General features: G+C 44.3%; 1 protein-coding gene across 2 annotated transcripts in view; it reads right to left on the reverse strand.

The window, feature by feature from the left end:
- The window catches only part of LOC122563075 (leucine-rich repeat neuronal protein 1-like), a 216,073-nt gene that overhangs the window by 6,343 nt on the left and 184,022 nt on the right, over window positions 1-25,708 (reverse strand). For both annotated transcript variants that reach the window (XM_043716458.1, XM_043716459.1), the window contains one exon: window positions 14,577-14,716. The gene's annotated coding sequence lies outside the window, so the exon portion shown is untranslated. The remainder of the gene's footprint in view (window positions 1-14,576; window positions 14,717-25,708) is intronic.

Raw genomic sequence — 25,708 nt, forward strand, 5'->3', positions numbered from 1 at the left:
CCAACCTCCAGTCTTCCGGCACCTCACCTGTGACTATCGATGATACAAATATCTCAGCAAGAGGCCCAGCAATCATTTCTCTAGCTTCCCACAGAGTTCTTGGGTACACCTGATCAGGTCCTGGGGATTTATCCACCTTTAACCATTTCAAGACATCCAGCACTTCCTCCTCGGTAATCTGGACATCTTGCAAGATGTCACCATCTATTTCCCTACAGTCTATGTCTTCCATATCCATATCCCCCACTTCCGCAGGAGATTCATTTCATACTCAAACCACTCTCTGTGTAAAAACATTACTCCTTATGTCATTTTTAATCTCTCTCCTCTCACCTTAAAAATGTCCCCTCTAGCCTTGAAAGCTCCCATCCTAGGGAAAAGATACCTCCCATTAACTCTTTCAAACCCTCATTATTTTATAAACTTCTGTCAGGTCACTTCTCAACCTCCTACACTCCAGTGGGGGGTGGGGGATCGGGGGAAGGCAGGAGATTGGCACCAAGTAATAGAGACAGTGCAAACATTATGGGCTGAATGGCTTCCTTCTGCACCGTAACAGTTCTGTGATTCCCTCCTGCCCATCAATAAATTCAAGTCACTCCATCCCTCCCTGGTGGGTGTGGGAGGCCAATATCAATCTAACAACATGGTCTACCCTTTCCACTACTGGGTTGTCTGGCCACCCTCTAAACCCCTCACAGCAAATCTCTCAAACCAGACATCCTTCAGCCAATCCGACAGCACCATCAGACAGCAGGGAGTAACTCATTTCTAGAAGCGTGAAGATGTTAGTTTCTGCAGCAAAGGGTCCTGAAAAGTAGCTGGAAACAAATTAAGTAGTTAATATTCAAAAGAGGATTGTATCAGCACTTGAAGGTGAAAAGTTAATTATGGGTTGATGGAGAAAGCATAGGGGAGTGACACTGGGAAGCTGTACCAACGGGTCAGCATTGACACAAGGGGCTGAGCGGTCATCTTCTGTGTTCTATCATTGTCCAGTTCTTAGAATCATCAATGGAACAAGTCCTGCAAGCTAAGCTCAATATCTACCCAATGTAGTTATGAAGGAGGCTTCATTTTGATTTTCCGATTCACCCACCTTAAACCAGATCATAACTATGCAGTCATTGCTACTACAATGGACTTCTCTGCCCTTCGATGTTTAAATTCCATCAATTCTTGTCATCATCTGAGATTAGAGCCCAGTGATTGTTTCTGAATATGAGAGAGGTATCACATAGTTTTCACATTGCCACGTACTATAATTACTTCAAACCTAATTTTTGTGCCATTAAAATAGAAGAATACATATTCAGTCTACCCTTTTATCCTGTAAGGGTTTCATTTCCTATCCACATTCACTTATGTTCTTGTCAATCGTGAGGTACAGATTCATCAAAGAGATACTCCTGAGGAGTTGGAGACATGCAATATAGCAAGTACAGTAAATCTCAGTGTTCAGAAGAGAAGCTACAACTGTATATCTTTACAATCTGCAACTACCTAAGGTACAGTTTCCAATGTTCCTTCTTCCCTTACCTAGCCCAAATAGACCATTCTTCAAATGTTCAGAATGACTTGTTAAAACTTAGTCACTTGCGGGTGGTAAGCACCAATGGGTGGGCCAGCATTTTATTGCCTGTCCCTATTTTCCCCTTGAGAAGGAGCTGGTGAGCTGCCTTCTTGAACCACTGCAGTCTATGTGCTGTGAGCTGACCCACAAATGCCCTTAGCAAGGGAATCGCAGGATTTTGATCCAACAACAGTGAAGGAACAGTAATATATTTCCAAGTCAGGATGGTGAGTGGCTTGGAGTGGAGCTTGCAGATTATGCTGTTCCCATAGATCTGCTGCCTTCGCCCTTCTAGGTGGAAGTGGTTTTGGGTTTGGAAGGTGCTGTGCTGAGGACCTTTGATGAATTTCTGCAGTACATCTTGTGGGTAGTACACACTGCTGCTACTGAGCATCAGTGGTGCAGAGGGTGGATGCTTGTGGATGTGGTGTCAATCAAGCAGGCTGCTTTGACCTGGATGGTGTCAAACTTCTTGAGTATTGTTGGAGCTGTGTCTATCCAGGCAAGCGAGGAGTATTCCATCTACTCCTGACTTGTGCCTTGTTGATGATGGGCATGCTTTGGGGAGGCATGAGATTATTTATTCACTGCCTAACGAAGTAATCCTAACCTCTGACCTGCTCTTGTAGCCACTGTGGTGAGTCTAGTTAAGTTTCTGGTCAATGGTAACCCCAAAGATGTTGAAAGGGGAGACAAAGTCTTTTCCCTGAGGTGGGATGTTTCCATGCTGTACATTTCCATGACTCCATGACTCGGTGTTGGTAACACCATTGAATGTCAAGGGGTGGTGATTAGATTGTCTCTTTTTGGAAACAAAAAAAGTCGCAGGAAAAGCTCAGCAGGTCTGGCAGCATCTGTGGAGAGAAACCAAACTTAATATTTTGGGTCCGGTAACCCTTCCTTGGCACTGAAGGTAGCTCGGAAAATGTTGGTTCATGTGCAGAGGATAGGGACCCTATCGTAGTGCCCATTACAACAAATATAACCAGTACAAACAAAGGGAAGTTCAAATATACTAACTGATGGTCCTTCTTTAGCCAATACTTAGTCTCAAGCACCCTCAACTAATCTTGTGCCCTCTCAAGTGGGATGTAAAAACATAACACATTGGAGCAGGAGGTGGTCATTCAGCTCCCTGAGCCTATGCTGCCAGTCAATAGGATCATGGATGATCTGAAATATACATAGAGGATGCTGGAGAAACTTAGCAGGCCTGGCAGCATCTGTGGAGAGAGAAACAGACTTAATATTTCAAGTCTGGCATGACTCTTCCCACTGTTGCTGCCAGACCTGCTGAGTTTCTCCAACATTCTTTGTGTTTGTTTCAGATTTCTAGCATCTGCCACATTTTGCCTTTGCACTTGACTGATCTGATGTTGCCTTAACTCTAATTTCCAGCCTCGACCCCACAACTCTTTATGCCTTTGTCAATCAAAAACCTGTCCATCTCAGCCTTGAATGTATTCAATGACTCAGCCTCCAGTCCTCACTGGGGGAATGAATTCCAAACAGCATCGACCCTCGCTAAGATGAAATTTCTCCTCATCCCCATTTTAAGCGGGCAACACCTTATCTTGAAATGGTGTTCCCCAGTGCTAGATCCTCCCATGTGGACAGATGTCCTACTCCACAGGTTTGAGTTCAAAAATCTAGACTGAAATACCTGTGCAGCACTGAGGCAGTGCAACACTGTTGGGAGTGCTTCTTTTCAGATTCGATTTCAAACTGAGGCCTGCCGAGTTGATTTTAAATGCTCCCCGGCACCATTTTAAAGAAGGGCACAAGAATTATCTCTGGTGTCCTAGCCAATAGATATCTCTCAATCAACATTGCAATGAATGGGTTATCTGGTCATAAAAATGTTGGTGCTTGTTGGAGCTTGCTATGCACAAGTTGGCCACCACCTTTCCTACAATAGTGACTGTGCTTCAAAAAGAACATTGGTTGTCAAGCAATTTGGAACATCTTGAATGATGCTATACAAATATGAATCGTTTTTACCCATCTTTCATAGAGTCATAGTCATAGAGTCATACAGCACAGAAACAGACCCTTTGGCACAATTAGACCATGCAGACCATATTCCCAAACTAATCTAGTTCCATTTGCCTGCACTTGGCCCATATCCCTCCAAACATTTCTTATTCACGTACTTATCCAAATGTCTTTTAAACATTGTAACTGTACCTACATCCACTGCTTCCTCTGGACACTCAATTCACACATGAACCACTCTCATATAAGAAAAATTGCCCCTCATGTCTTTTTTAAAATAATTCTCCTCTCACCTTGAAAATATACCCCAAAGTCTTGAAATACCTCACCCTAGGGAAGAAACACCTGCCATTCCCCTAATCTATGCCCGTCATCATTTTATAAACCTCTATGAGGTCACCCCTCAACCTCCTACGCTCCAGTGAAACAAGTCCCAGCCTATCCAGCCTCTCCTTATAACTCAACTCCTCCATTCCCAGCAACATCCTGGTAAATCTCTTCTGAACTCTCTTCAGCTTAATAATATCCTGCCTATAACAGGGCGAACAGAACTGGACACAGTATTCCAGAAGTGCTCAGGAAATCTCTTTTATTGTCAACAAAGTTCAGGCACATTCTGTCTGATGTTCCACATTCATTGTCTAACTACAAAGGACAGAACATCTGTGTCACCTTGCTGTGTATAAATTGGTTGCTTCGTTTCTTACATTACAGTAGTAACTGTGTTTCAATGGCTGTTACATGATTTGGGAGGTCCAGAGGTCATGAAATGCCCCATAACTATGCAAGTCTTTCCCTGGTGTCAAAATTATTGATTGATCTACAGATCTTAAAGGGGCATCACCTTGGAGTCTCACCATTGCAGCTGGTGGAATTTAAAAATTTGTGGGGTTCAGACACCAAGTGGAGTTGAGACCACAATCAGATCAGGTGAGATCTCACTGAATGATGGAGAGGGGCGAAAAGCCTGTGCCTGCTCCTTTCATCCCAAATATAGTTTTTTTGGTATATCCGGAAGGGTTGGAGAGGAGTAAAGCCCCATTGTCATTGCGACAACATCACCTGCAAACTGAGTTTGTGATGCATCTGAATATCTGGGGACCATTAGGAAGGGTCCAATGCAATGCTGCACATGTTACACACACACACACACACACACACACACACACACACACACACACACACACCTGGAAGTCAATGCCTCAGTCATTGTGCCAATGTTGATCACTATATGAGGAATCTTGGAGTGTCTGTGCACATGCACAGAGATGCTGCTTCGAGGGAATATTAGCCTTAACACTCAGCACAGGATACACTGGGATTGTTATGGGACAGGAGGCTGCAGCGCTGGACACTAGTGGGGAATGGAAGGAGTGCCGGCTGCGTTTATAATCTCAAAGTGATTTGAAATGGTTTGAAATACAATAGTGCATTCATTGCATATGTTGGATTGCCTTGCACAGGGTGACATTGAATCGAAGCACAGCCTAATGTATCTGCTTGTGACCACCACGGCCCACTTCCTCTTCCCTTCACCTCTCCCTATCAGCATCATTATTGAGTAAGGGGAGTTTTATCTCTACTCTGGCCATTACTACTGAGTATGTGTGAAGGAAACTCTGTCATACCATCTATGCTACTTAACTCTGTGATCTGCCTGTATTGCTCATAAGACAAAGCCTTTCACTGTGCCTCAGTACATGTGACAATAAATTCAATTCAATTACTGTACATATATGCTCTCTGTAGTCACTTTTCCATTGTAGCAAAGTGTAGCGCACGTTTGGCTCTTACTCTGAATGCACCAATGTTTGGAGAATGGTCTGATGATTCCTGGCCTTAACCATTGAGTAGCATCTGAAAGGATTAATACATTTTCTCCAGTCTCCAATTTAAAACCAGGTTAGTTTCCAATTACCCAAATTTCTGTGTGCCAAGATTCATCCTGAAGGTCTGTACTTTAAAGGAAGTTGAATTTTTATTGGGGAAAGGTCACATCTTCCAGGAAGAGCTCATCCTGTCATTTGACCTTCCACGCTACTGGGACTCCTCACAGATTACTGTAGTCTGTGTTTAATTATATATGCTACTGCTGTAGCTCTACCGTGGTTTTTCTCTTGTTGTTTGCAATTCTGTATAAAACTGACTTGCTTGGATTCCTCCTAGTTAAGTTATAGAGTTCATAGAGATGTACAGCATGGAAACAAGCCCTTCGGTCCAACTCGCCCATGCCGACCAGATATCCTAACCTAATCTAGTCCCATTTGCTAGCACTTGGCCCATATCCCTCTAAACTCTTCCGATTCATATACCTATCCAGAGAAGGGGAGAAGCAAGTGGTAAGAGAATGCGAAGGCACAGTGTGCAGTTAAAGGCACAGGTCCAGGCGAATGTTAAGAGTTTGTGAATCCATTCAGTATTCTAACAACAATAGGGTAGAAACTGTTTTGAAACCAGCTGATGCGTGTGTTCAGGCTTCTGTAACTTCTCCCCGATGGTAGAGTTTGTAGAGGAACATTGCCAGGGTGGAATGGATCTTTGAGAATACTGGCGGCCTTTCCTTGACAGCGGGCCTGGGGGAGATGGATTCAATAGATGGGAGGTTGGCCTTTGTGATTGTCCAGGCCGAGTTCACCACTCTCTGTAATTGTCTTCAATCTTGAATGGTACAGGTACAGTTCCCATACCAGGTAGTGATACATCCAGACAGAATGCTCTCGATGGCGCACCTTTAAAAGTTGGTAAGGTATTCACCGTCATGCCAAATTTCCTCAGCTGCCTGAGGAAGAAGCGACGTTGTTGGGCCATTGTAACCAGTGCGTCCGTGTGAAGGGTCCAAGAAAGCTTATTGTGGATGACCACTCCCAGGAGCTTGACCCTCTCCATTCGTTCCACCTCTGCACTGTTAATGTGTAGAGGGGCATGAGTAATATCCCGCCGAAAGTCAATAATGAGTTCCTTGGTTTTGCCAGCATTGAGAGCTCGGTTGTTCTCAGTGCACCATTTTTCCAGATCTTCCACCTCCTGTCTGTAGTCTGTTTCATCGCCATCTGAAATTCGACTGACTATTGTGGTGTCATCAGCGAACTTGTAAATGGCAATAGTCCAGTATTTGGCGACGCAGTCACGGGTATACAGTGAGTACAGGAGAGGGCTCCAGTGTTGAGTGTTAGTGAGGATGAATTATTGTCCCCAATCTTCACTGATTGTGGCCTGTGGGTCAGGAAACTGAGGATCCAGTTGCAGAGAGTGGGGCTTAGTCTGAGACCACTAAGTTTAGTAATCAGTCTCGATAATTCTTAATCATTATGATGCTTTATTAAGCATGACTGCTTGTCAAGCTTTAGGTATCTATCAGTTACAAGACACTGAAAATACATCAGCCCTAAGATTACATGGGCCCTCCCATCTCTGTCAAGCCAGAAACTGGAAGCAATGCATTCAAGGAAGTGCCAAAGAAGGCAATATTGAGCCACCAGAGAGCATTCCAGGCAGTGGTTTGCTCTTTCACATTGTAATTACAGAGAAGGAAAGCAGCACACAAACCCTTCATTTACTCAAATGTCAAACTCTGGACATTCCTAAGCTAACGCACTGGGGACACTGTTCCTGGAAACCCAGTTGTCTCTTTTAAGGAGAATCAGTTCTGTCTTGAACAAGATAAAGAAGAAGCAAAGTCATCTACTAATTGCATAGAGCCTGCCCAGAAGATGCAGGAACAGCAAACTGCACTGACAGTCCCTCCCAGAGGGGTTAGTCAGATCACTGCCAGGAAGCAAGATTCAATCCAAAATGAAAGAAAATTAAAACTCACAGGTTTCCACAGCCAGTCAAGTGGCCACAGAATCAAGATCTTCAGTTGTGCAAGGAGGTGGTATCAGATTTCAAAATAAATTTAATACGATTGAAGTTTCAGGCAGAGTGGATGGTTCCACAGCAGCACAGGCAGAAGTGAATTGTACTGAATAATTCTTTGCCATCACGTACAGGGAACATTAACATGAGCGTGACATGCTCGGTGAAATATTTCAACCCTCAGAAAAGGCCCATCAGAAGAAATACAATAATAACTAGTAAGGTCAAGCCAAAGAGAAAGTTCTTTCAATCCAAGTGGACCATAAACATGCACAAACTGTTGTATTGATGGTAGCTGGAGGCTGGAAGAGAAACTCATCAGCAAGGCAAGAAAACACGAAAGAGTTAGTTCAAACAAAGCCTATGAAACCAGATTATCAAGCTCATGGAAACATGGAATTCCTTTGAAAAGTTTAAAGTTAAATTAGATTGGCTTAAATTCCCTACAGTATGGAAACAGGCCCTTTGGCCCAACAAGTCCACACCGACCCTCCGATGAGTGACCCACCCAGACCCAACCCCCTAACCTGTATTTACCCCTGACTAATGCACCTAACACTATGGACAATTTAGCACGGCCAATTCACCTGACCTGCACATCTTTGGAGCAAACTGGAGCAGCGAGAACTCAATAGAATTAGTACAGACTGCACACACACAACATGGGTGCTGGGAAAAATATAACCACTACCGCAGTTAGGTGGTAGTGTGGGGGGAGGGAAAAGATAGAATTAGTACATATAATTATGTCAGTGCGATTCCCAAGTCAAATATTCAGCTGTTAGCAGTTAAACAGCACAGTCAAGCCTAAAATGAGAAGCTTGCAGAAGAATTCCAAAGTTCTTGCACTCACACAACTGGCACTTCCACCCAAGTGACACAGTGGAGAAATGCAGGATAGAAAACTTTTTTGTTGCAGAGATATTCACAACTCCAAAACATAGTGAATAAGTATCTTTAGTCCCTTGTTAAGGCCTGAGATTGCCTGCAGAAGGAAGTTATTCTTTCAAGTGGCTTTGAAAATCAGAATACCACACAGGAGTGTCGAGGCAGCGGGCCGTGGAGGGGGTGTTTAGGGCCGACTGCCTGCCCCTCTTCTGCGGTTACGTTAGAGCCCGGGTGTCCTTGGAGAAGGAGCACGCGGTGTCCACCAACACCCTGGAGTTGTTCAGGGAGAGGTGGGCGCCGCAGGGAGTGGAGGGCATCATTTCTCCCTCCAACTCGATTTTGATTTAATCCCTGCCCTCCCCTTCACTGTTTTGATCACACAGCATTGCCCTTTTGTGAAGGGCAGTGTTTGTCACTGGCCACTCGGGTGTTTTCCTATCTTCCTGGTGGTGGAATTTGAATAAAGATTCGTGCACTTTGTGTCTTTCACTGTGTATCACACCTGCACACACACACACCATGGGTGCTGGGGAAAAAAAAATAAGCACTACCGCACTTAGGTGGTAGTGTGGGGGGAAGGAAAAAAGAAAAAAACTACACAGGAGTTTCCTGTTGGTCCTATACGGACATTTATTCTGTTATTCAGATGATAGAGTCCTACATTCTCATGGAGATCCTGAGATGCCTTGGCTGCACATTGGTGCCTCAAGGTGCAAGTGTTGAAGTGATATTCTACCGGCAGAAAAATACATCAGTTGGAGCATAAAACACAACTGGTCAGACAGCATCTGTGGAGAGAGCAAACTAACGTTTCCAGTCCAGACAAGACAAGCTGGTGGCAGAGTAAGACACACCAGTTGGAGCTCCTCTGCTTGCCAGTTCCTTCTCCTTCTCCTTTTTTTCCTCCTCTTTGCAGTATTCTTTTCTCCCACTGACCCGACTTTTAACTGGACAATGGAGTTGAGGGAGAAAGTCATGACCAGGACCCAGGCAGAAGCTGAGAATGCAGACTGAGTTAGTGCAGCAGCCACAGAGCGAGCACGGGCTGAATGACGGACTGAGTCCCAGACTGATGGCAGCAGGGTCAGCATGGACTGGGGCCAAATGGCAGACTGAGTCCCAGAGTGATGGCAACAGGGTGAGCATGGACTGGGGCCGAATGACGGACTGAGTCCCAGAGTGATGGCAGCAGGGTCAGCATGGACTGGGGCCGAATGGCGGACTGAATCCCATTGTGACGGCAGCAGGGTCAGCACGGACTGGGGCCGAATGGCACGCTGAGACCATCAGTGATGGCAGCAGGGTCAGCACGGACTGGGGCTGAATGAGGGATTGAGTTCCAGAGTGATGGCAGCAGGGTCAGCACGGCCTGGGGCCGAATGGTGGACTGAGTCCCAGAGTGATGGCAGCAGGGTCAGCATGGACTGGGGCCAAATGGTGGACTGAGTCCCAGAGTGACGGCAGCAGGGTCAGCATGGACTGGGGCCGAATGGTGGACTGAGTCCCAGAGTGATGGCAGCAGGGTCAGCATGGACTGGGGCCGAATGGTGGACTGAGTCCCAGAGTGACGGCAGCAGGGTCAGCATGGACTGGGGCCGAATGGCGGACTGAATCCCATAGTGACGGCAGTAGGGTCAGCATGGACTGGGGCCGAATGGCGGATTGAGTCCCAGAGTGACTGCAGCAGGGTCAGCACGGACTGAGGCTGAATGGTGGACTGAGTCCAGGACTGATGGCAGCAGGGTCAGCACGGACTGGGGCCGAATGGCGGACTGAGTCCCAGAGTGACTGCAGCAGGGTCAGCACGGACTGAGGCTGAATGGTGGACTGAGTCCAGGACTGATGGCAGCAGGGTCAGCACGGACTGGGGTCGAATGGCGGACTGAGTCCCAGAGTGACGGCTGCAGGGTCAGCACGGACTGGGGCCGAATGGTGCTCTGAGACCCAGAGTGACGGCAGCAGGGTCAGGATGGACTGAGGCCGTGTGCTGGAGCATCTGCGGAGTGGGTCTGAATGTGAGCCGATGCGTGGTGGTGGCGTTACTTCGTGTTCCGAGTCCGATGGGCACAGACACATTCTGGAAATCTTTCATTATTGTTCGAGACTTTCTAAACTCTATTCCCATGCTTACCTATATTTTTCTTACTCTGTAACACCAGTTACAATATCTGTACCTAGGTACTCTGTACCTAAAATGGTGCCGAGAGGCGACATTACAAAGTTTTCACTGCACCCATTGATTGCGCGTGATAATAAAGACTATTGTGTTCATCTTTGCCTTTTGCAGAATGCTCTTTATCCTTTTCTCATCTATTACATTCCTCCCTTGAACAGAAAGTAGTACAGGCAGAAAGGAGAGTGAGAATTCAATTTTCTTGACTTCCTTTTCAAAAAGCTGTGACCAGCCTACTCCTGGAGTCTTCTCCTTCAAATTAGTGTTTCCTTGATTGGTCTAAACTGCTGCTACATTGAAGTCTTTTTGTTGGTTCGAGCTCAAAGACTAACCATCATCAGTCTCAGAAGCTGCCAATTGTGTGTCCAACAGCCTCTCAAATGGGTTCTGTAAGAATGTGTGAAGAGATGGATTCATCAGAAAGGATCCTTTGTCGCACTGTTTGCGGGCCAAGAGAAGGAGTTGTACTTCCCCTGCTCCTCCAGACTTACCTCCACATGATTGGACCCCTGTGATAGGTTAGTTCTTACATCAATACCTCCATCCTGCTCTATTCCCATGCTGGAATATCTCTATTTCATTCACCGACTGCCTTCCCATCAACAGGACAGATGGTCTGTCCTTCGGCCTGACTGGGACAAGGCGAGGGAATTAGCTTCAATACCTGGGCTGTGCTGACTTGGGCAATGTCACAAGGATCGGGACCGCTACCTTTTGTCATTTATATAAATGATTTGGATGTGAGCATAAGAGGTATAGTTAGTAAGTTTGCAGATGACACCAATATTGGAGGTGTAGTGGACAGCGAAGAAGGTTATCTCAGATTACAATGGGACCTTGACCAGATGGGCCAATGGGCTGAGAAGTGGCAGGTGGAGTTTAATTTAGATAAATGCAAAGTGCTGCATTTTGGGAAAGCAAATCTTAGCACGATTTATACACTTAATGGTAAGGTCTTAGGGAGTGTTGCTGAACAAAGAGAACTTGGAGTGCAGGATCATAGCTCCTTGAAAGTAGGGTCGCAGATAGGTAGGATAGTGAAGAAGGCGTTTGTATAGGAAGGATGTTCTAAAACTTGAAAGGGTTCAGAAAAGATTTACAAGGATGTTGCCAGTGCTGGAGGATTTGAGCTATAGGGAGAGACTTAACAGGCTGGGGCTGTTTTCCCTGGAGCGTCGGAGGCTGAGGGTGACCTTATAGAGGTTTATAACATTATGAGGGGCATAGATAGGGTAAATAGACAAAGTCTTTTCCCTGGTGTGGGGGAGTCCAGAACTCGAGGGCATAGGTTTAGGGTGAGAGGGAAAAGATATAAAAGGAACCTAAGGGGCAATGTTTTCACGCAGAGGGTGGTACGTGTATGGAAAGAGCTGCCAGAGGAAGTGGTGGAAGCTGGTACAAATACAACATTTAAAAGGCATCTGGATGGGTATATGAATAGGAAGGGTTTAGAGTGATATGGGCCGGGTGCTGGCAGGTGGGACTAGATTGGGTTGGGATATCTGGTCGGTATGGATGAGTTGGTCCGGAGGGTCTGTTTCCATGCTGTACATCTCTATGACTTTATTTGCACTGCCGAGGTTGAACCTTCAGCCCCATGTGAAAGAAAAGATCAGCAAGAATTCCTACCCCTTTTCATTGTTCATTGCCTCATTCTAGAAACCCCCACATCACTGAACATTGTGTGAGAATAGGGTCAGGATTGACAGGTCTCAAACATCCCGGCTTACATTCCCAAAAAGGGACAAGGTGGCTTTCTCTCTGATAATCCCACTGAGAGTTAGTACCTTCAGGAGTAGGGAAGGTGATATGAAAAAAAACTATACAAGGCAGGATACAGTTTATATCCTTGATTACTCTCATTTCCCCATGCCAGTAAATTAATTGAATAGGGAGCAGCCTCTTTAATTGCCCACAACACATTGAGAATAGCTTTGCACTTCCTACTGCACTGGCCACTTGGATTTACAGCTGTTCTGCAAAGCACAGCTCATTAAGGACCAGTTATCTCATGATATTTTCATTACCACAGATACGCTGGGATTTGCACTAAGGGATGATCTCTTCATGAGGAATTCAGGTACCCTGATTGCCTATATGCAAATAATTTTTCCTCTCTGAGCTTTTTCTTTGATGTCATTGACCTGATGATCTGGGAGTTGGGTAACCTCTGCCTGTTGAGAAATAAATGGAAATTTGTAAACGGTTTCATTTGACAAGCTACTGTTTGTTTTTGTGTTTCCGTGCAGTGATTTAAAAGACAATCTTCACACTGTCCCTGTGGAAGACTTTGTACTCTGCAGAAGAAACTATTATTCCTTGCATCGACCTGCATAAGCTGCTTATTCAAATACTGGCTTTTGAAAGAAAGGAGGACTTATATTAATGTAACGCCTTTTACTACCTCAGGAGCTTCACAGCCAATGAGGTAGACATCATTCTAAGATGTGAAACATGACAGAAAATCAGTACACAGCAAGATCCCAGAAAAAAGTTACAGTGAACATAAGAGAATAATAAATCCGAGCAGGAGTACAGGTTGTTCTGCTGTAACGCACACTTTGTCGGCACAAATTGGCTATGATGCAATTGACAAATTGTGGATGTTGTTTGGATAATGTGAGCTTTCTACTGAATGGGTATAGCGATATTCTATTAGCGATCTTCTACAGCGGTTTTCCATCACGTGATTTTCTACAGCTCGAGGTTGCAGAGGAACACAACGGTTGCATTACAGCAGGGGCTGAAGGCTATTCGGCCCCTCAAGCTTGCCTTGCCATTCAGCAAGGTAATGACTGATCTGCCCCAAGTCTTAACTCCTCTTTTACTGCCAGCTCATTACAGACCTAAACTCTCAGGTGACTCAAAAATATCTCTACCTAATCTTTAACAACTTTCATTGATCTAGCCTCCACAACTCTCTGGGGGAGAAAATTCCCAGACATTCTCCATGATCAGTGGATTATCTCTTTCGCGATGTGGTGAGCACTAAGCATTGGTCACTCTGTACAGAGCTCATCTTCTTTTCATTAAAATAATACCATAGAGTACTTTTATATCCAACTAACCGGGCAAATCTCAGCTTAATGTTTCCTCTGAAAGATGGCACAACATTCCCTCAATGCAGCACACAGGAGGGACATGCAGATTTTGTTCACAAATCTCTGCAAGTCAAGGGCTGTGCAGAACTGGGAGGAAAGTGGAGTGGAAGCCAAAGTTTGATTGGACAGTCATCTTATTGGGAGATGCAGCAGGTTCAACAGGTCAAATGGTCCATGCCTTTTCCTGTTTCTCAATAGTCTTGAAGCTAGGACCTTATGAATCATGAATATGACGAGATTTTGGGTCCTTCACTCCATCCACTTGGACTGAGCTATGTTTCCAAAGCAGTGCTCGGGAAGCTTCTATGGCAATTACCCTCCGCCCCATTCCTCTGTGATAGTTCTATTAATATCCGGTGCAATATCATGGACTATTAATTTGATCTTCTGCCTATTGCTCATTGCTGGATGTAGATAGTAGCATGGCTGGATGCATAATGCTGAGCAAGGGTTTGTGATGATAGTTTAAGATTTATTCATATCTCCACATTGGAATTTTTAACCGGTACATAACCGGTTCACTGGAAAGAATAGATTCTCTACAGTACGGAAACAGGCCCTTCAGCCCAACAAGTCCACAATGACCCTCTGAAGACTAACCCACCCAGACCCATTCCTCTAACCTGACTAATGCACCTAACACTATGGGAAATTTAGCATGGCCAATTCACATGAACTGCACATCTTTGGATTGTGGGAGGAAACCGGAGCACCCGGAACAAGCCCACACAATCATGGGGAGAATGTGCAAACTCCTCACAGACGGTCGCCCGAGGCTGGAATTGAACCTGGGACCCTGGCGCTGTGAGGCAGTAGTACTAACCACTGAGCCACCGTGCCGTCCTCGAAGCTTGACTCCATCTTGGGGAAGGGAGCAAATGTCAGTTCTGATTGCTAGTTCGAGCACCTCAAGGTTTCTGGTTCAGGTTTTTGTTTAATGTGATGAATGGTTTTAAAGCTATGATTCTGAGATGTTTATTTCGAACCTTACCTGGGAGTGAACTCCAGTAGGATCCAAGAACTTGGCAGAAGTGTGACAAAAATGGAAATCAATCTCGATAGTCTCAAATCAGTTTCTCTAGAGTCAAGGAGAGAACACGCAGAATTGGCGCTTGCTCCAATAGCTTGTTTCTGTAATCAGGAAATACGAGGACAGTCATTTGAATAAATGCATAAGGAAATCTAGAATGAGAAAAGGCTGTGCAGCCATTCTCTGTGCAGACTGTGTGATCAATTTTCATCTACAGTGCTGTTCAAGCAACCATAGTGTTGTTTTATTGCATTACTTCAAGGCCAATATCTTTAAGACAGTTGTACAGCTTCATGACATGTAACATTCCAGTATTAAAGTACCCGCCTCACCTTCAGTCACTTTGTCTGTGTAATGGTATCAGCGTAGTAGGTCAATTATGTCTGTGCAATGTACAGTAACATCAGTAAGCAGAGAACCTCGACTATGTGTGTAAGTCTGTGATATCAGAAACTCACAAATAGAGTTGTAAACAAATTTCAAGATATCTGACTAAAAAGAATCTGGCCTTCTGCATTATATGTCACTTTGGATAAAACATAGAAAAACACAAACAGCATCACAGGTCGATGTTGCAGGCCTGGAGGGATGTTTGGCTAATGGGCCTCCTTGCCTTGTCTACATGTGTCCCATTCTGGACAACAGGACAGCACTGAGCATCAGTAGCTTGCTGGTGAAGAGTGCGTGACCATTGACAATTTGCCCTTATGCACAGATGCAGTTCCAGAAAGGTCCCACTGGAGGGAAAGACAGGAGTTGGGCCTGTTTGACAGACCAAATAGCCTGTTTCTATACTGGATTCAGCCATGAATGTACCAGCTAATTCCACAACTACCTGAAAAGTACAGGAGGAAGAATTATTTTCTTGCCTCAATTCCTCGAGGTGAAAGCATTCTCAGACATGTGAGACCCTTTTATTACTCTAGGACCATCCCACTTGCCTCTCGTTGCTTTGTAGAAAGTGAGGACTGCAGATGCTGGAGATCAGAGTCGAGAGTGTGGTGCTGGAAAAGCACAGCAGGTCAGGCAGCATCCGAGGAGCAGGAGAATCGATGTTTCAGGCATAAGTCCTTCATCAGGAGTCATCGTCATCATTCGTGATGAAAGGCTTGTGCCAAAAACATCGATTCTCCTGATCCTCGGATGCTGCCTGATCTGCTGTGCTTTTTCAGCACCCACACTCCTTCTTTGCTTTGACACCAGTATTGCCTACTGCGGGTGGTTCAAACCCACTTCTGTGCTCAATCGACGCAAGTCACCCAACAGTTTCACATCTTGCAATGTTAAGTAACAGCAGCCTGGGTGACCATTTAAAAATGGAAAAGAAAATGTCTGTACGTTTGGTAGAAGTTTTACTTGGCTGGAAGTTGGAAGGAGAGGAGGAGGAGAGAGAATGAACAATGAAATTAATTGGTGCAAGTGAAATCTATGGCCAAATTAAAAATTCTGCAGAATTGGCTTGAGAACTATTTCACACTGCAGCCAGTAAGTGGGTGAGAAATGCAGCGAATTAAAAAATCAGGGCAGCAGGGTTAGACGTGATAGATTAGGGAGCAGTTAAAATAAGTAATACTCTCGATTGATGCCCTTTAGAAGGTAATTAAACAGCGATGCTGACCTCCAAAAGGCTCTTGAAAGCTTGCATTATTATTAAACTAACTGATTTGCATATCATGCAAGTAAATGCCTCCTTCTAGATATTTTGGATAATATTTGCTCCTCTCTGTCATAGCCCACGGACCTTTGAAAGATATTAACCAGAATTGCAGCAAAGTCATTCCATACCGTGTTGATTTTGATAGTTTATCTAATCTAACCTGCGTGTCCTGCTTTTAATTCGCTGCATTTCTCTTTGTGACACTTGCTTACTTATTCCCAGACCAAAACCTGCAGAATCTGGAACGGGGCCAGAGATTTCATTTCGTGAAAAATGGTGTTGTTCTTTTAATTCCCTACCACCCACCAGCACCAACCCCCAAGCTCCCCAGCAGCGTCTCAACTCATTATTGCTTCGAATCCAGGTTTTCAAAGTGAGGTTTTCCCTCGAGGACCTGTTAGAGGATTCAGAGAGAGAGGGATAGGACTTGCAAATTCAAGTCTCTGTATATTCAATATTTGTTGATGCTCCTTGCCACAGTAGCACAGTTTAATTTGAATAGTTTTTGCAAATAATACATCCCTCAGAGTGTATGAGTATTTGTGGTCGGGAGATGGGGGACATGCTCAATATTATGTGGAGATTCTTGAGAGTTGCATGAATATTTTCAGCAGTGCAATGGATTTGCTAATATTTGGACACACACAGCCGCATTTATAATCCATTAACCTCTTACACAGCTTTTAATTCTGATGCTGTCTACATTTTCATTGCCTGCTCCAATTCCGTTTGTCATTTTTGCAAGTGACAATTCTCTGACATTACTGATTTGTATTTTACTCAACTACATAGTTGGGAAATTGTCCTGGTGTCTCCCTATTACTTTGGGGCAAAATGCTATGTGAGAATCATGAAAGGGTTCCTGAGGGTCGGTCAAAAGGCCATCAATAAATGGAAAAGAATGGCATAGAAACACAGAGGCAAATAAATGATTGTGTCTTATTGTAGCATGTGCCGCCATCCAGGAGGGATTTTCAGGCAAAATCGGTTTCAGACAAGCCAATTCTAAAAGGTCACAGCAGTGACATGAGCAGGTTAATGCATTTTATGTGTGGCGCTGCCAACTCCCACTATGTCTCAGCAACAACTATACTTTGCATTTATATAGCACCTCTAATGTAGTGAAATGTCCCAAGGCAGTTCACAGTCCAATCAGGGCTTGACACCAAAGCCACAACAAAACCTCGCTTTGACGTTCAGTGGTTCTACACCTCTGAACAACACCCCACTGACTTCACGACATTCATATTGTCATTTCTTCACTGTCACCACGTCAATATCCTACAACTGTCTCTCTAACAGCAATGTGCGTCTATGCCACATGCACTGCTAAAGGTGGCCCAATAATTAGGAATGGGTCATAAATATTGATTGCAAGGAGGTGTCAGGACGTGATCAAAAGCTTGGGCAGAAGTCCTATGTCAAGAAGTGTTTTAAAGGATAACAGGATGACAGAGTGGTTAAGAGTGTTAAGGAGGAATATCCACAATTTATGGTCCAGGGACTGGAGGCCAGCAGTGAAGAGATGCACAAGACAACAGACTTGGAGAAACACAGAGTTGTACAAAGAACGGAGAAAATTACATTACAGGAATAGGCTGTTTGGCCCTTCAAGCCTGCACCGATCCAGATCCTCTACGCAAACACTTGCCTATTTTCTAAGGATCTATATCCCTCTGCTCCCTGCCCATTCATGAATCTGTCTAGATACATCTTAAATGATGCTATCGTTACTGCTCCTACCACCTCCGCTGGCAATGTGTTCCAAGTACTCACCACCCTCTGCAGGAAGAACTTTCCATGCATATCTCCCTTCAACTTTACCCCTCTCACCTAGAAATCGTGACCCCTAGTAATTGAGGGTTGTGGGGCTGGAGTTGTTCATTGAGATAGGGAGGGAGACGTCTTGGAGGGATTTGAAAAAGGCGATCAGAATTTTGAAATGGAAACGTTGCTGGACTGGTAGCAATGTAGATCAGGTAATTGGTACTGGGTGATTGGATGGCTGGGTTATGGAGGAATTGGAAAGGGTGAAACGGGCAGTAGTTGTACAACTGTAGCCAGATTTATTTATTCCTGGATGTCTCAAAGTGCTTTACAGCCAGTCAACTACTGGAGAAGTGGCAGCTAGTTTGCACACAGTAAGATCCCACTTGGATAAACGACTAGCTGATTTTATTTTGGTGATATTGATTGAGGGTTAAATATTGACTAAGATTAGTTATTTTCAAAATATTGCCATGGAACTCTTTTACTCCCAAATGAGAATCGAGACGACACTTCAGAAAAACTCCTCACCTGACAGGGTGGCCCTCCCATAGTACTGCGCTGGAGTGTCATGTACCTTCAAGTGCACACGCGATAGCAACTGAGCCACAACTGTCAGAAGAGGAAGAGCGAGACACTTGACCAGAGCAGGGACTGCTGTGGTTCAAGAAAGCAGCTCACCACCATCTCCTCAAGGGCACCTAGGGACAGGGAATAAACGCTGACCCAGCCAGTGACCCCTACGTCGCATGAATGAATTTAAAAAATTCAAATGGAGACTGCACTAATTATGCTGTGGACCAGGAAGGGTCAACTTACAAGAAGCTAGAATCCATTGAAGAGATTGCAAATGGGTCAGAGAGTTATAGCAATGAGACAAGGAGACAAATCCACCTGGGAATACTTTCGTGGAACACTGGTACCAGCTTGCTTTAGTCGTTAATACTTAAACTTGCTGCACATGGGAAATTCTGTCCAGGATGGTTAAAGATGACATTTACTCTGAGGGTTTTACAGCTTACAACCACATACTTACACATTGCGTCCTGTGTTCAGGCTCATTACTCTGCTTATTTTTAGCTTCTCCATTTGTCTTTAATATATTATTGTGTAGCATGTGCAGTGCTTGCTTCACGCTGTTATTAATCACAATGAAACTGATCTTGGCAAAAAGTGACTTGTTATGGATGAACTATTCTCAGTAAAATCCACCCTCTTTGCAAGGTTATCAAATAAATCAGTGAGACAAATGACAAGAAATAAGCTGTGCCCAATGGATGACAGATACCTGAGCTAATGATAGTGCCGATATATGTCGACTCTTTGTGAACTCTCTGCACAGACCTTATTCAATGGTCCTGAGATGGAGAGGGTTGACAGCATCAAGTTCCTAGAAATGATGGTCACCAACAATTTATCCTGGTCCACCCACGTTAATGCAACGGTCAAGAAAGCACAATAACACCTCTACTTCCTCAGGAGGCTAAGGAAATTCCGTATGACTATAAAGACTTTACCAATTTTCATAGATGCACCATGCACCATTCTATCTGGATGAATCATGGCTTGGTGTGGCAAGTCCTCTTCCCAGGACCGTAAGAAACTACAGTGAGTTGTGAACACTGCCCAGTCCATTACACAAGCCAACCGCCCACCCTTGACTCCATCTACACTTCCCTCTCCCTCAGAAAGACAGCCAACACCATCAAAGACCCTCCCACCCTGGTTATAATCTCTTTCAACCTTTTCCATCAGGCTGAAGATGAAAAGCTTAAACACACATATCAACAGAGTCAAGAACAGCTTCTTCTCTGCTGTTTTTAGACTTCTGAATGGACATCTCAAAGTTCAAGTTTAATGCTGACCTCACTCTTTGTGCACCTTCTCTGCAGCTGTAACATTGTATTCCTCGCTCTGTTATATTACCCTAAAGCACTTTGTATGGTATGATCTGTCCCTTCTGCAAGCAAAACATAATGCCTCACTGTACCTAGGTACGTGTGACAATAATAAACCAACTCAACGAAAAAGGCACACAACCAGTGTGGTAAACAAGGAAAGGGTTGCCTTTGTATAGAGTGCCTTTTGCATCTACTTCACAGCCAATCAATCACCTCTGAAACATCCCACAAACCATCATTCAATGTTCCCTGATGTTGATTGAGGCATGTTAGTTGACCAAGGCACTGTGAGAGATTCCTCTTGCTTTTTACAAGATCCACAATGAATCTTGATATATCCATCTGTACAAGCTTAGTGCAACACAAATGCCGAGCAAAGGATTTTGAAAATATGAAACAAAAAGTGCTGTAAGTTCTCAGCAGCTCAGTCAGCACGGATGGAGTGAACAATTGAGGGAATGCTGTCAGTGTGCAGCCTTTTTGAGAAATCAAATTGTGAACGAGGGTCCACGTTTAAAATTGTTCTCTCTCTAGATATTGACTGATCAGCTGAGTGCCTCAAGCATTTTCTCCATTTGCTTTTCTGGCCTTGTAACGCATCCCTGTCCCTCACCTCTGAAATCTCTTCCAATTTTTACACTGAAGAAATTTATCAAAGATCCTCAGACAGCACCTTCCAAACCTGTCACTACTTCCATCTAGCAGGGTAATTCATTGCCACAGAAGGCTGTGGAGGCTAAGTCACTGATTATATTTAAGGCAGAGAGAGAGAGAGGTTCTTGGTTGTGAAGGGGGTCAAGGGTTACGGGGAGAAAGCAGGAGAATGGGGTTGACAAACTTATCAGCCATGATTGAATGGTGGAGCAGACTCGTTGGGCCTAATTTCTGCTCCTATGTCTTATGGTAAGGACAGCAGATATATGGGAACACCACCACCTTCAAGTTCTTCAAAGTGCTTTACAGCCACAAACTACCTAAGAAGAGTTGTAATGGACAACTAAATGATGACCCAGCCAGCAACCCCTAAAGTCTCATGAGTGAATTAAAAAAATTAAAATGGAGAATACAAACAGGTCACAGAGCATTTATTGCCTGTCCCTAGTTGCCCTTGAGTAGGTGGGATGAGCTGCCTTCTTGAACCACTGGAAACCTCCTGCTGTGGGTTGACCCACAATGCACTTAGAGAGGCAATGCCAGGATCTTGATCCAGTGATATGAAAGAATGGTGATATATTTCCAACTCAGGATGGGGAGTGGCTTGGAGAGCAATCCCTACTCTGCTCTGGTGTATCGCTCTTCCTCTTCTGAGAGTTGTGGCTCATGCTATCGCTTGTGCCCTTGAAGGTACATGACACTCCAGAGCAGTGCTGTGGGAGGGCCATCCTGTCAGATGAGAAGGTAAACTGAAGTTTCGTCTCCTTTCTTGGGTGGGTGTAAAAAAGCTCATGGCAATATTTTAAAAAGAACTAGTCCTACCTAATATTTCACCCTCAATCAACATCAAAAGAAAGTCAGCTGATCATTTATTCCATTGCTGCTAATGGGATCTGACTGTGTGAAAATTGGCTGCTAATTTTCCCGACATTATAACTCTTCTTAGGTAGTTGTGACTGTAAAGCACTTTGAGACATCCTTGGTTGTGTTCAGGCTGTCATGAAAGGCACTATATAAACTTAAGGCTTTCATTTGCAAAGGGATTGGAATATAGGAATAGATAAATCCTGTTACAGACTGTGATGAGACCATATCTGGAACACCATGTTCGAGTTTGGTTTCCATATTTAACTAAGTATATACCTGTGGGTGGCACGGTGGCTCAGTGGATAGCACTGCTGCCTCACAGCGCCAGGGACCTGGGTTCGATTCCAGCCTTGGGTGACTGTCTGCATGGAGTTTGCATATTCTCCCCGTGTCTGTGTGGGTTTCCTCTGGTTTCCTCCCACAATCCCAAGATGTGCAGGTCAGATGAATTAGCCATGCTAAATTGCCCATAGTGTCAGGGGAATGGGTCCGGGTGGGTTACTCTTCAGAGGGTCAGTGTGGACTTGTTGGGCCGAATGGCCTGTTTCCACACTGTAGGGGATCTAATCTACACTGGAGACAATACTGGAGATTGATCCCTGGGATAAGACAGGCCCTGAAATTATAGGCTGAGCAAATTGAACCTATATTTTCTGATGTGTAGAGGAATTAGCAGGGATCTCATTGATGCACACAAAATTCTCAAGGGATTTGGAGTAGAAATTAAGAGATGTTTCCAATGGGAGGGGAAACTAAAACAGATGCACACAGTGTGTGGATAATGGGCTGACCAGTCAGGACAATGATGAGGAGAGATTACATTAGTCAAAAGGTTGTGCCTCTTTGAAATGCTTTACTCTAGAGCGTTGTGAATGGTCCATTGATGAATACATTTAAGTTGTGGTAGAGACAGATGTTTAGTCTTTCAGCAATCAAGGAATTTGGGAAGCAGGGGGAAGGTGGTAGTGAAATCCAAGGTCAGTCATGATCGTATTGAGTAGTAGAACAGGCTGGATGGCCCAAATGGTCTCTTTTTGCTCCTGTTTCCTGTGTTCTGTTCTTCCATCCACACCAGATCTTTCACCCACATCACTAGTACCATCTGAAATCCTTTCTTTTATCCAAATGTCTTACCACAACTCTGGCAGTCCAAAAGCTCCATTTAAAATCTACCACCTAACCTTCAGCTAGAGTTCAACCCCCACCTTGGAGTTCACTTTATATGAAGGAAGCTGTTGCTGTTGGATCTGAGACTGCGGTGAGGTGGAAATGCAGAATGTGTTGTTTCTATCTGGATTTTCAATAGTCAACTTGAAAGCTTCTTATTTTTGAAGCTCCTATAATTCTTTTTTTTCCCAGATTCCCCTCAAAGTGGGAATCGTACATGGGTGTGATAACCCTTCTTAACCTCATTGTGTGCTTATTGTTCACACCTGTGAATTGAATGTGGATAAATTACTTGATCACGGGGATGATGGAGCGAAGGCCAATGTTGGCTCTATTCAACATGTGGACACTGGAAGTCATTCTGTCATCAGCAATAGTGTAAAACACACACTACTGGAGTCCCATTATAATCCCCTCCTAACCTTGTTTGCCAATGTTGGAAAACAGGAAACAGTGTGGTTTGCAGATGCTGGAGATCAGAGTCGAAAAATGTGGTCCTGGAAAAGCACGGCAGGTCAGTCAGCATCCAAGGAGCAGGAGAACTGATGTTTCAGGCATAAGCCCTTCATCAGGAATGTTAGAAAACAGTTGGCTAATGTTCAACAAAGAAATAAAAATCAGTAAAATGAGACAAACTGGTCCGAGTCACCTTGTACATTTAAAATGGAGACCCAGTACGTTAATTTCCAATTAGTGCTGTTTCCTTTTTATCTGATTTCTCCCTCTGGGAAATGACTCAGAATGTCTTCTACAATAGAGGAGGATCATGAAAGTAAGCCCAAGGCTGCCCTTCCTCTCCTTAGCGCAAGGTCAATTGTGATGCCTCTCACTTCTAGCTCAGCGAAAATTAGCTTAATTCAGCAGAGGACAGGATTGCCTTTTACAGTGAATCATGTGGTGTAATAGACACTGGGAGAGAAGGCTAGAGTTCTCATCCTAAAGTCTATGTTGGAAAAGGAGCCTGTTGTGACATTTCCTGGGGGGACTCCAGTCCCTGATCTCTCCAAGTAAAGTCCACAAGTTTGGAAAATAAACAACAGGAACACATTCTCACATTGACAGTTATGACTAGTAGGGTGCTATGAGGATCGGTACTTAGGCCCGAGCTGTTCACAACAAAGCAATTTCTGAATTTGCAGGCAATACAAAGCTAAATGGGAATGTGTATTTTAAGGAAGATTTACTGACTGGGAAGGACAAAGTAAAATGCGGAAAGATGGCAGGTTATCCACTTTGGTAGGAGAAAGGGATTTGTTGAGCTTTTCTTAAAAGGTGAGTGGTTGGAAACTGTAGGTGTGCAATCAGTGTCCTTGTGAATAAGTCACTGATGGCTAACTTGCAGGTGCAGCAATAGCTTTTATGGAAAGAAGATTTGAGGACAGGAGTGGTGAAGTCTTGTTTCAGTTGGATTGGAGCAACTGAAGATTGCACCCGGAGTTCAATGTGCAGTTTTGATTTTGTTATCTCAGGAAAGATATTATTGCTGAAGAAGGAGCCCAATGGAGCTACCTCGGACTTGCCCCTGGGATGGCAGGACTGTCCGATGAAGAGGGATTGAGAAAACTGGGTCCGTTTTCTCCAAGATTTCAAAGAATAAGAAGAGATCTCATTGAAACCTTCAAAATCCTTAAAGGGTAAATGCAGGTAATACCATCATCCTGGTCAGGGTTTATGGAACTAGGGACACAATTTAAAAAGTAAGGAGAATGTCATTTAGGATTGAGGTGAGAAAAAGTATCTTTACGCAAAGGGTGGTGAGTCTTTGGAATTCTCTACCCTTGAGGCCTGTGGAAGACCAGTCTTTGAGTATATTAGAAGTTGATAAATGTTTGATTATAAGGATTATGGATAATGAGGGTTGAATGGCCTACTCCTGTTTCTATGTTCCTAATGCATTACAGCAAATTTTTCATTAACCGGCACCTATGTGACCAGGAGCGAACTGATTGATCAAATGTTCCATTTTTTAAATTGATTCACAGGATGAAGGCATCACTGGCTGGGCAAGCATTCACTATCATCCTGAGAGCAGTTAGGAGTCCACACATTGCCATTGGTCTGGAGTTACATTTGGTCCAGACCAGGTAATGCTCACAGCTTTCTTCACTAAAGGACCAGATTTGGAACATAGAACATAGAACGTTACAGCGCAGTACGGGCCCTTTGGCCCTCGATGTTGCGCCAACCTGTAAAAATAATTTATGCCCATCTAACCTATTATTATCCATATGTATGTCCAATGCCCATTTAAATGCCCTTAATGTCGGCGAGTCTAATACTGTTGCAGGCAGGCTGTTCCACGCCCCTGCTACTCTCTGAGTGAAGAAACTAACCTTAATATCTGTCCTAAATCTATCACCCTGCAATTTAAAGCTATGTCCCCTCATGATAGCCTTCACCATCTGAGGAAAAAGGCTCTCACTGTCCACCCTATCTAACCCTCTGATTATCTTATACGTCTCGATTAAGTCACCTCTCAACCTTCTTCTCTCTAACAAAAACAACCTCAGTTCCCTCAGCCTTTCCTCGTAAGACCTTCCCTCCATACCAGGAACATCCTAGTAAATCTCCTCTGAACCTTTTCCAAAGCTTCCACATCCTTCCTATAATGTGGTGACCAGAACTGCATACAAAAACTCCAGGTGCGACCTTACCAGTGTCTTGTATAGCTGAAACATGACCTCGTGGCTCTGAAATACCCCTACCAATAAACACCAACACACCATATGCCTTCTTAACAACCCTATCAACCTGGGTGGCAACTTTCGGATATTTAGGCACCTGGACACCGAGATCTCTCTGTTCATCTACACTGCCAAGAATTTTACCATTAGTCCAATACTCTGCATTCCAGTTATTTCTTCTGGAGTAAACTACCTCACACTTTTCCACATTAAACTCCACTTTCCACTTCTCAGCCCAGCTCTGCATCTTATCTATGTCCCTCTGTAACCCATAACATCCTTCGGCACTATCCACAACTCTGCCTACCTTAGTGTCATATCTTTTTCCCAACAAATGACAATGGATTCACGATCATTATTAGACTTTTAATTCCAGATTTTTTATAAACTGATTTC

This window comes from Chiloscyllium plagiosum, chromosome 26, assembly GCF_004010195.1.
Source record: "Chiloscyllium plagiosum isolate BGI_BamShark_2017 chromosome 26, ASM401019v2, whole genome shotgun sequence".
Classification (NCBI taxonomy): domain Eukaryota; kingdom Metazoa; phylum Chordata; class Chondrichthyes; order Orectolobiformes; family Hemiscylliidae; genus Chiloscyllium; species Chiloscyllium plagiosum.